Source organism: Sinohyriopsis cumingii, chromosome 9 (genome assembly GCF_028554795.1).
Source record: "Sinohyriopsis cumingii isolate HCF-2022 chromosome 9, ASM2855479v2, whole genome shotgun sequence".
In the NCBI taxonomy this organism is placed as follows: Eukaryota; Metazoa; Mollusca; class Bivalvia; order Unionida; family Unionidae; genus Sinohyriopsis; species Sinohyriopsis cumingii.
In genome coordinates, this window is record NC_142969.1 from 121,694,167 (window position 1) to 121,706,654 (window position 12,488).

The following is a 12,488-nucleotide window of genomic DNA, read 5'->3' on the forward strand; positions in this document are numbered from 1 at the left end:
TGCAAAAGCTGTAAAAATCTGTTGTCCCAAGCTGTAGAAATTTGTATGCGCAAACTTTATCAATTTGTGTCCCCAAGCTATCTAAATTTGTATGCCCAGACTGTAGAAATGTGTGTACCCAAGCTGTAGCAATTTCTATGCCCCAACTGTACAAATTTGTGTGATACAGCTGTAGAAATTTGTACGCCCAAGTTATAGAAATTTGTAGACCAAACTGTAGAAATGTGTGTGCCCAAACTATAGAAATTTGCTAGTCCAAGCTGTAGAAATTGGTATGCTCAAATTGCATAATTTTCTACTCCCGGAGTGAAGATATTTAATTGGTCTAAACTATAGAAATGTGTGCCCACCCTGTAGAAATCTGTATAATCGACCTGTAGAAGGATAAAATAGATACCGTTTTAAAGCGTTTGATATATATACTTCGTGATACAGGTGAGATACTTTATTTCTGTTATTCATTAGGAACAAGCAATTGTTTTTATTTTATGTTTAATCTTGTTGGCTAGCTAAAGGGTCTAACAGATTAAAACAGTAGATACATCACGGCATCCCTCACCATAGTGTCAGCTGTTTACCTTTATATTCTGCTCTGTTTTGTGTATATTACCGCATAATACATGAATATCAACATAAATATCTTTCCTATTGCAAAGTAATAAAGCACAAACATTTAAAATGCTGGATCCAAATACGGTACTTTTGCCTGATGGGTACCCTTACCACTAAGCCAAGGAATAACAACTTGGCTGATGAGATACTTTTCGTATAATGTTATCACCATCTATTGACTATTAAAAAACACCCCAAATAAGAACGGTATTCACTTCAATGAATTATCAAAATTATTTCTCTTCGAAATTCCACTTATTCATGGGTAAGTGTAAAATAAATACATAGAATTATAGCGAGAGCATATGATCAGCAAAAGTAAACACATGATCACAATCTTCTCCCTCTTTCAAAACGTCATTCAATATCATCAGAATTCACTATTGCAACAATTATATATATATATATATATATATATATATATATATATATATATATATATATATATATATATATATATATATATATATATATATATCAACACCGTTTGTAAAGGGTTGGTGTAAATCAGTTTGATATATGAACACTGATGGTATGTCAGAAATTGAAATATCACTATGAGGTATAACTAGGTATTAAAAAATGGTTTCCACAATAGACCATTGCTTCTGTATTCTATGGTCGGTGATGAATTTCCACTTACAAATCATTGTAAATATAAGGAAATAGCGAGACAATAAATAATAATGAATCAGTTTAGTAGATTATACAATGTCACCGGAATCCCAACTGCTCTCTCTCTCTCTCTCTCTCTCTCATGGAAAAAAGTACGTCAAAATTTGTGGAAATAAGGAAAAAGAATTTGAATAGAATGAAAACCTTGATAGTACACAAATTAACGATGAAGAACTAGACTCGTTATCATGGCATGTGTATACTTTCAATGGGATTTATCACCGGTGTTTGCACAATACCAGTAATATAAACTAGCAACAATTTGTCGAGACGACAAGCTATTGTAATTTCCTTTCCTATGTTGTACACACGTACCGTATTCTGTTATATAATTTATTTTCCTTAACATGTTAATAACACTGATAAGGTTGAAATATATATAAAAATGTCAGAAGACCCCCCCCTTCCTCTCCGTTTTTCACCCAATAGGTTAGGCCTAATTGGTCTGTCAGCTCATCAGTTTTATCTCATATAATGCTGTTACAGATCTCAATCTCTCTCTCCACTGTTTGGGATTCGAGTAATGCAGTATTTTATATATATATATATATATATATATATATATATATATATATATATATATATATATATATATATATATATATATATATATATATATATATATATATATATATATATATATATTGTTACGAGTCTAGGCTCTTTCAAACCGTAACATAAAATAGTGAAAATAACAAGCTTTGTAAAATTTAACAAATAATTTATTTCCCTAGAAAAACAATGTAAAAATGAGAAAAGAACTTACGGTTTTACGAATCAAACCAAAATTAATCCAAGAATTAAAAAAATAGAGGTCATATTATTAAAAAGTAATAAAGGAATATGAGTTAGAGTCCCCCTGAAATCCAAGCTAGAAGGCGATGACGTCTGTTGCAACTTTCAAAGAGCTGTTGTGTCAACAGTTCCTTGTTGAATCACAGCAAAAATTAATCTAGTTTTGACTTTCGAATAAATTTCAATGATTGTCTTTGCCCATGAATTCTGTATGAGCACTTATATATTTCCAGGAAAAAGAATCAGATGTATTCTATAAAATAAAATTTCAGCTCAAACTGGTTACAACAAAACACCTTTAAGTGTCAATGGTTTAGAGCCCGAATGCCCTAATTATATCCAGGCAACTGTTATATACTAATTTAACACGCAAGACAGATTCCCGTATGAGGGTCACATGGTCACCCTTCCAGAACACAATAGAAGCTTTCTACACGTCTAACATCACGTACTCCTAAATGGCCTTAACTGAAATCAATGGTTCTTACTCTGGGTAAGAATAATACCAAAACAAAGTTGCTTACCAGAACCCTTACTGGTTTTGAGTCAATGTCATTAACTAGATACAGTCTTTTTGTATTTTAACAGTCAGGTCTAACAGAATTGAACTGAAATTTTAAAACAAAACTTTCAAATCCAATAGACATAGTTACCTTATTACAGCATGTAATGGAATAAAAAAAAAGGTAAAACTAACAAACAAATAATTAAATTACATATACATAACACAAAATAAATCTTATGAATGATACAAAATATACATGAAATAATACATTTCTATTCACGGCAAAGTGCGTCTGTTATTAAATTATCTTTTCCCATGATCTGCCTGATGCCAATATTATATTCCTGTAACAACAAACTCAATCTAAGTAGTCTCTGATTTTTAGTTTTCATCTTGCTGATGAAAGTAAGGGTGTTGTGATCACTTAACGCCATAATCGAAGAAGGAGCTGAACTAATGTAAGTTCAAAATGTTGTAATGACAATATCGAAGCCAATCATTCCTTCTCGATTGTAGAATAATTTCTTTGGTGCTTATTTAATGACTTAGAAAAATAGCACACTGGATGATTAACACCATTTTTATCATCTTAAATCAATACTGCTCCAACCACAACATCACTTGCATCAACAGACAGTTTAAATGATTGACTGAAATTTGGAGCTGTAAGAACTGTTGCACTCTTAAGTATGACCTTTAACTTATCAAAAGCCTTCTGACATTTTTCAGTCCAATGAAACTTGGTTTTCTTGCTCAATATATTGGTCAGGGGTTCAGCAATGATGGACAATTGGAACAAAATGTTGGATAGTATCCAGCCATACCTAAAACTCGCATTAGTTTCTTTATACTAACAAGCACAGGGAATTCAGAGATAGCCTTGACCTAAGCATCAATTGGTTTAACTTGTTCATGTCCCACAATATGTCCTAGTAATGTTATACAAGCACGGTAGAACTCACTTTGGGATAAATCAATTGTCAAACTTGCATTAGTGAGTCTGTCAAAGGATTTCCGAATTGTTGCTAAATTTTCTCTCTAGGTGGCGTTGTAGATGATGACATCATCGATGTAAGCATCACAATTATCTAGAACAGAGTTAATTATATTCCTTAAAAGTTGAAAAGTACTTTGTGAACCCTTCATCCCAAACGGCATTACTTTATATGATAAAGTCTATCTGGAGTCACGAATGCCGAAATTCCCTTTTCTCTTTCCGTCAGTGGAATGTAAGAAATAATTCAACACAATGTTTGTTCCTAATCCACCAGGAGGAAGTAAGATTCATAACTTAAGCAAAGAATTGAGAGATCAAAACATTGCAAACGGCACCTCTCAAACTGACGGATCCAACACAATTGAGAAACAAAACACCTAAGATCAATTTAATTGCTCTGACTTTCGAATCAAAAACAATAAACACCATTGGAAATATTATCAAAAGCCCAGGCAACAATCAAATGAAATTATATGGGACATACCAAAATATACAATGATGGATTGAAATCAATCGAACAGAACAGAACAGCAGCATCAATCATTATACCAGAGAAAAAAAACAAGAATTTGGAACCAGGCTTCTAGATGGATGCTCATTATATACGGCTGCATTTAGGGCTATAATTGAGGCTCTAAAATGAATCAAAACTCAACAAACCACGGATCATAGAATTAGTAGACTCGCTGAGCGTCCTTAGCTCAATAGAAACAGGCAACTCAAGGAGCAGGGAAAGGTTCCTACAAGAGACTATGCAAGTAGTTAGAGAGATTAAAAAAATAAGCATCCATCAAAAAGTGAAATTCCTTTTTGTACCCTCACATATAAATCTACCTGGAAATGAAATAGCAGACAAAGAGCCAAAGCCATCCTACTAAATGAACAACCGAACGAAATAAACTACAGTATACAAGAGATTTATAGCCAAATTATAACTAAAATAGACATCAAATGGCAGAATAACTGGGAAACAACAAAGGTAGAAAACTATTTGAAATACAAATAGAAGTCACTCGACATTTTAAAATACCAAACACCATACCAACAGCAGAACTCAAAACAATAAATAGAATTAGAACAACCCTGCTAATGGGCAGCATCGAAAAATTCATAATGAAAGATTCGCTAAGGGAAACAAACTGTCCCTCTTTCCCAACTCCAGAAAATCGTGCGTCATGGGTGAAGCTTGACATTTTCCGCCTAGGGATGATTATACTAGTACGCATACAGCGGAATCCATGACACTCGTGAAAGTATGTCCTGTACTCTTACGTCATTCCAAGATGATTGGATTCGAATCAAGCAATAATGATGACATGTGTTTTCCTACACGTCCATGCTTAAGGTAAAACGTTTCTCTAGACGACTCATTTTTATATTCCTTAAGCACCGACGTGAAGGAAAACACCCATCACACAAACTACAATACGCTTGACACACAAGACCCTAACGTGCGTCTTCTTCCTCTTCCATCCGTGTGGCCGCGTCTGTCTAGGTCACTGGGGGTACTGGTATTTGGCTTTTCCTCATGGTATGTTGACACCTTCAGGTTTCAAAATAATTTGTGTTTTTGGTTGAGTATTCATTATGGCATCTGCCACTTGTGAACGAGCCACTTTATGTTTGTGAAAAAAGCGTTTGGTTTGACGAAGGCTGTGAGTGATGCCTTGTAGTAAGGTAACCGTAAACCATCGTAAAACGTCTTTGAGAATGGCTTCTAGCACACGGCCAGTACTTTGGAATTTCTTTCGTAACTGATGCCGTACAGGGCACGAATCAATTTGGCTGGAATATGAGATTGACGGAAATCCATGTTGACGACTTTGAGGCAGAAAAGAAGTGAGAGAGGTTTAAATAGTTTTCTCATTCCGATGGGGACAAGAAACAGTAGTGAAACAGATGGGTACGAAATCGCAAATCATCGGGTCTAGTGGGTTTTAAATGGACGATTAAATAGGTATACGGTATTTGAGTGTCATCGTCGTAAACACGTCAATCAAGGAGTTCCTGTTTGGCAAAATCTTGCACTTGAGATTTATCTCTGTGACTTTTAAACAAGACCACGTAATGAGCATGGGTACTCATGGTACAATGGACATTACATTGTTGAAACAAAGTTTGAATAATGTAAATGATATTAGGATTATAGTGATGCCCTTTGCGTGTAAACAGAAGTTAAATTTAGTGTTCGTCTTCTCCTAACATGTTGTCGAGGATGACCAGATGTATTTGACTCGCGCCAAACATGATCCCATCGTCTTTGCGAGGCATGCCTTCCACAAAGACGGTGGACTCTCCTTAACTTTCTTAAAGGAGTCTGTAAGCCGATTGCCACTCTAATTTGTCATCACAGAATGGCTTTTTATTCGTGTCAACGTCGGCGATTGTAGTTCTATCCTTAATTTGGTTTTCCTGTTGCTCTGTCACTTTAGCAAACAAGGGTTTAAATGCCAGCTTGTTTACTTTGGGTATTGAATCAATTCCATTTCTTGGATCAATCACAAATGTCTTTGGCATAGTGAGCCATTTTTTGGGTCTAAGCATCGAATCCATCACTTTTGCAGTCAGGCACATCTTTCCAGTGGTGGTGTAGGTCACAAGCTACACACGCATCTTCGTAATCCAAAGGAGAAATTTCTTGTAAGAGCTTTTGGTAATCCTCCAAGGTATGAATACTGTCGTTGACTTCCTTCCACGGAATCTGTTGACACGCTACAGATAAAGGCATTGACATTGTGTCAAGTTTTGATATCTACGTTTGCACTGGTGATAGATATGTGTCTTCCAGGAATGTCTTCTATGACACTTGAAATAGCAATAGTTTAAAAATGGATGAGTGTCTTTGAGTTTCCGTTTCACTTGTATCTTGACAGACTGTTTGTAAATTCGTTATATCAGCACCAGAGGCAAACTACGAGTGTTCTTTTCTTGAGGATCCGTGAAGATATTACTTGAGTCTCACCAAAGGTAGGTAGTAACAGTGTGGAGACCATTGAGAATGCTCCAAGTAAGGCGAGTATTTCTGCTCCCACTCGTGAAGTGACACAACACAACTGAAACACTTGATTTTATCTCCTTAGCCCAAGTAGATAAATCCAGCTCTGGCTAATTGTTCGGATGTAGGTCCTATCGTATATTTAAGCCATTTTTCCTTGAACATTTAGAATCGACTTTCAAAGTCGCAGTAGCCAGGCAAAGCCACAGGCAACGTGTATTCTTATTCACGGCGGCATGTCGTTGAGGTGGCTGTGATATTCCGAGTTTATGGCACAGGCATGGATGCCATTAGTAGGGTGGTATACGTACAGTATCAAGCTGACAATGAAAGCCAGTAATGGGGCAATGAGGACGGAAATAAACTGCACCACGTGGTACTAGCATAACGTCACTTTCTATGGTAGTAATAGCAGAGACTTTGCCATGACGTACTGCGTCGATGATGTCACAGGCACAGCATGACTCTCAAGTTTAACAATAGATTTTACTCCTTTCTTCGCTTATGATTGTGTGAAATGATTCATCTAATATCGGCGTGTCCGTAAGGTAAAGTGAAGTGGTTTGGAAGTCGCAGCTGATTTTGGCCACAACTTGGTACATTTTTTCTGAAGATGATTTCGTTAACTGGTAACTGCAGTTTTGAATGGTTAGTAGGTTCGTAGGCGATCTTCTAGCAATGCGAAGCTGGACCCAAACACCAAAATGCCATAGAAAATAATTTTGAATTGATAATATGCGCTTGGTTGCTGGAGCATTTATGTTAAGCAATAAACTTAAGCACTTATCAAGTTGCACTGCTGTACGATTTAACGAGTGTGTGATTTGGATGTTTAACGTCGCTTTAAAAATTTGAATTAGATCGCCTCGATGTTTACAGTGTGGCAGTTTATAGAGATGTCTAGCACTGGGGCATCATGGATTAGATATGTGGCATCTTGTCCAACCCAATAACATTATACTGACACAAGGCCAACAAGTCATAACACTAAGATCCTGAGGCTGAGCGCCTAGAGAGGCAGCCGCTGCTGCCATTGTTATAAGTCTTTGGTATGACTCGGCCGTGGTTCGAACTCTCGACAACCAGCATGCAAGGATGACGCTTTAATCACTTAATCCAACAGAACGGTTAGGATAGATGACGTTGTTAGTTCTGCTTGGATGTCATGCATTATTTGGGTTCTATATGTCATGCAAAGCTTTCTCTTAGTAGCAAACAGAGATGGAGAGTTAGTGACTGGTACGTTGAGATGGCACATGAAGGAGGGGTGATCTGATGCAGGTTCGTTGACCACCAACGAAAACTGTAGAATATTATTAGTGCTATGAAGAATCCATTATGTTGATTGGTGGGTGGCTCACTGACTGTTAGAGGTTGAAAATGTGAATAGAATCTAAGAATTTGAATGTGTATGGGTTTCCAGATCAGTCAATGCGAAAGTTAAAATCTTTAAGAATAATAATCAGGTTGCCACGTATCGAATTTCCATACTACAGGAGGTTAGGGAATGCTCAAAAACGAGAGATTCAGCCAGTCAATTCGACTGACCTTTGTTCCATTGTGAGTCAGGTTTGGACCAGTTCAAACGATGTGTGGTCAAAATTGAAAGTTTTAGTGTAGTTAAGACGGTGAATTGTGGAGTTCATTGCGATGATAGAAATTCCAGTTCCGTGGAAGTGTTGTCGGAGCGACTTCATGGAGTAACCGAAGGATATTAGATCCGAACACTTTGTCTCCCAAAGCCTGATATTTTAGTCATTTTTCTAATGGAAATAAATGTCGATATCCTGACCGTTGATAAAGTTAACAGGCGTTAAGTACTGCAATGCACAGTGGTTGTTCCGACCTCAAAATTGACGATTTAAGAGCAATTTTAATTAAGCTTTCCAAATTAATGGTCAAGATTTCAAATTGCTGTGAAGGAAAGTGCGAAAGTAATATATCTGGAATTTTTCTTCCTGTCTATACCGGCCGGATTGGAAATAGCATTTCTTTTTTTTCTGTTTCGGGCACGCAAGGATAAGTGGAATAATAATAAAAAGTCATGAAAACTCTTCAAACGACTGAAATAACGATACAAATAGTAAAACTTTCTTGGCGAACTTAGTGCGTGAAAATAGCATTTGATTGCATTTACGGGGAAAAGACCAGCGGCATGAATGGAATTAACATAAAAATAAAATGGTAATCTCTGTGTAGAACAGTCGCCTTTAACTTCAAAAAGGTCACAAACCTAGTTTCTAAAATGGGTCCAAATTTTTTTAGCCCCATTCTCCAGCTTTGGTCATAAGAAACTGTTAAGTCTCATTCTGAAGTTTAGTAAAACGATAGTAAGGTCCGGGATGGGGGTACAGGCACTGTTTTAAGAAATTTGGCTCGCTCTAGGGTAAGTTGTAGTGTACGTCGGACGTCGGTGTCTGAGGTCATAAGAACAGAACAGATGGATCTATTTAACGACACCCATTTTAATGCTCTAGAAAACATGATTCCAAATTTTTTATTCCGTCATTGTTGTAATGGAACTTTATTCCGTTATGCAAGTTCTTATACAAAAGTCATATTTTTCATGTATTAGAGAAAGCTCTTGTTGTGTTGCTGCCTTGTTAAAGGTGTAAAAAAACTATCTACAAATACCAACAACAAAACTACCGTGACGTGTGAACCTTTGTACATGTTTTCTCAGGTATAACAAACATCTCTTTGATGAAGTAATTTGTATACGAAGGCCTAAAATTATAGATTCAGTTTTGGAAAGAATATTCTAACTTCATGTTATGTGTGTTTCTCTACTTCAAAGCGATCAAACTGCATTCAGACACGTTCCTTCTAACTAGCTCTTAGGTATACTAACTTGATAGGTGATGCATTCATTCACGGCGTCAAGGGCTTCAAGCTGTTAGAAACTTGTATCTGTGGGATTACAGTTTACACGCCGAAGCAGTATTCTTGTCATGTACTTTTCATTGGGTTTTCGATTGAAATATATTCAATCATACACATTATTTTGTACATTTTCGCATGAACATTTGATGTGTTTATAATTTGTGAAAGGTTTAAAAATTAATTTGCAACTACCAACACCATACCAAACATGTAGGACTTATTCTCAATTGAACATGCTTTTCAATCATAACAAAATATTGTATATATAAAGTAATGTGTATTACAAAGAGTGAAAACAGAGACCTTTTGGATCGTATGCCATAGCATCTCGTTCATATATAATGACATTTGACATTTTTGGTTCTAATTTTAAAATCGTTTAGTTACTTTAATTTAAATATCCACTCTATGTCATACGAGATTACTGAATCATGCATTCTTTGAAGGTATCACGTGATTGATACTATTCAAAGATTGTCTGCAGGACGAAATTGAACTTATTTATACATAACGATTTAATTTAGACTAGTTAAGAAGTATCCAGCGTGTTCATCAGCTCAGGTATATCAATGAGGAATTCCTTGATTAAATGGTTATTGATTTAAACCTGATTCTATTTAATAATGTTACAAGTCTGGATGAAATTAACCAGCCTGTTTTGCCATATCACCTTTCATTTTCCAGGCGACTACCTTGCCACTTATTCAAATTTTACAATTTAAAATTATGGTTGAAATAAGTACTTAACCCATAATCATAGTAGTTATTTCACCTTAACTGTATAGCAACGTCAATTCTTGCATCACAGTTGAACAAGATGTATTACTTTGCTAAGAATTAAACTAAATTTGTAGAAGCGAATTGTCACAACAAGTACCAGCATAAAGCATAAAGGCAATTCCCATATTACATACATATTTACAAATCAACGGGACCTCGATAATGCAGCGGTCATACATCCACAACATTCTTATTGGCTTCAGACGTTACTCTTCACTTGGACATAGAACCCAATTAATTTTACTACGTATTCTTTACATTTATTTCTCAGTACTGACAATCAACACAGATAATATGTTAATCTAAAATACCTTCAAAAGTGACTTCACAGTGAAAATCCTGTTAAAGGTTCACCGGCATTTTTTTGAAAGGCTGGACTATAAACACACCAGCGTGCAATGGAACACATATTTCACTTCCGGATCATCACCAAGACCTTATTACGCACTGTATACTGTCGCCGAAACACACAGAGACAACCACTCCATAAGCTCATATTCTCAAGAATAAACAATTGTTTTTAAATCCATATCAAGAATGCTTAAATCTAACTCTTGTATCACCACCACAAGAAGACAGGAAAAAATGCTTTAAAACTAGATTGGGACTACAGTATTGGGTACTGAACCGGAACTATTAATTGTGACCTCATTCCAGTTAAGACATCTGAAAGTCTGAAAGGGTGCTTACTCTGGGTTACCGGTTTCCCCAACTCGTGTTAGCTGCTATAACTTTTATTTGAAATGTACCTTAATTAAGTTTAACAAGATTTATGAAATGTGCACAAAATATATAACAATATGAATTGATATCATGAGTTATTACTCTCAAGGTAGTTATGGATAATTCTATAAAAATATTTACATATAAATTACATATTCTTAAAATGTCCACATGATTTTATTATATCAAATATAGGTAAATTTATATTTTCTTTAAACAAAGATGTTTGCCACTTTTGGGTTTGTAGATGTCAAGACTTAAGAACACTGACCATCTCGCTCTGTGTTAATAGCACTTTGCTCAATTTCAGAATTTCTCATACTGTAGTGTTTCACAGACTGTGTAATAGTGTATCGCTCGTGTTCTGGTGCACATCACAATTACAAAAAGATTCATAAAGAAATAACCGTTGTATATTTACACTTCAGCACAATAGTTCATTAAATATTCAGCAATACATAATTTTAAGTGTTTAAACTTATGCTTACTACATAGAAGTGACTGATAAGAATTAAAATAAAACTATCAGTAAATGAATGGTCACCACAACATGTTTTAATATATGTATTGCAGGAGCATATATTTTATAATTTTATATATATTCATGTTTAATTAGGCAGAAGTATGTATTTTATTATTTTATGTCATTAAGGTTCATTGATGAGTAAAATAAAGTCATCGGTTGCAGTTATTGTGTTATTCTCATTTTACACATATTAAGCAAATTAGGCAACCTTGAACCAGGATTACCTGTTGAGTTTTGTTCACTCTGAGCAATGAAGCTATCCTGATTACTGTTCATGCTGGGTTGTTATATTGTATGACAAGTGGTAAGTAACTTTCTGATTGGTTAGTGTGCTACTTGTCTGCATAAACAACATAGTATGAACAGCATATTAGTGCTGGTCATTCCACTGGAGCTTCTGAAGGGTACTGGTCATGGCATTGCATTAAGAAAAGTGCCTGATGATTCTTTTGCTTCAAGAACAATGTGACTTGACCTTTGTCCCGTTTGACAAGGGTGTAACAAAACAGGAGAAATGTATCATCCTCCACTTATCACCCTCAATGCACAATAAAACCCAGTAATAACAAATACTGGACTTGTATCGTCTATTCAGTGAGTAGAAAGCAAGTGCTGTAACACATGTAAGGTCAATACATTACTAACTGTTAATGGTAAGGAATGCAAAAACTCGATAATTTGGTTTCGTACTGTACGGCTACGGTAGGGCTTGCGGCTCACCCCTCCCCCGCCCTGAATTTCACTTATATAAAGTGTTTGGGGCCCATCGATGTTTCCAAGGGGTACAGCAACAAATGTTGGTAATTGACTATGGAGGGAATTGGAGTTAAACTGCTTTAAATATGGAATCGAACCATCACATTTTTAACCACAAGTTCATCCGGTGAATCACTGAGACATCGTGACTCCTACTGTCATTAGTAGCTTCTTATGATATGGAGAAAGTCCTGCTAAAATCAAATTTTGAAAACAAGATAATGATCTTTTACCAACATTG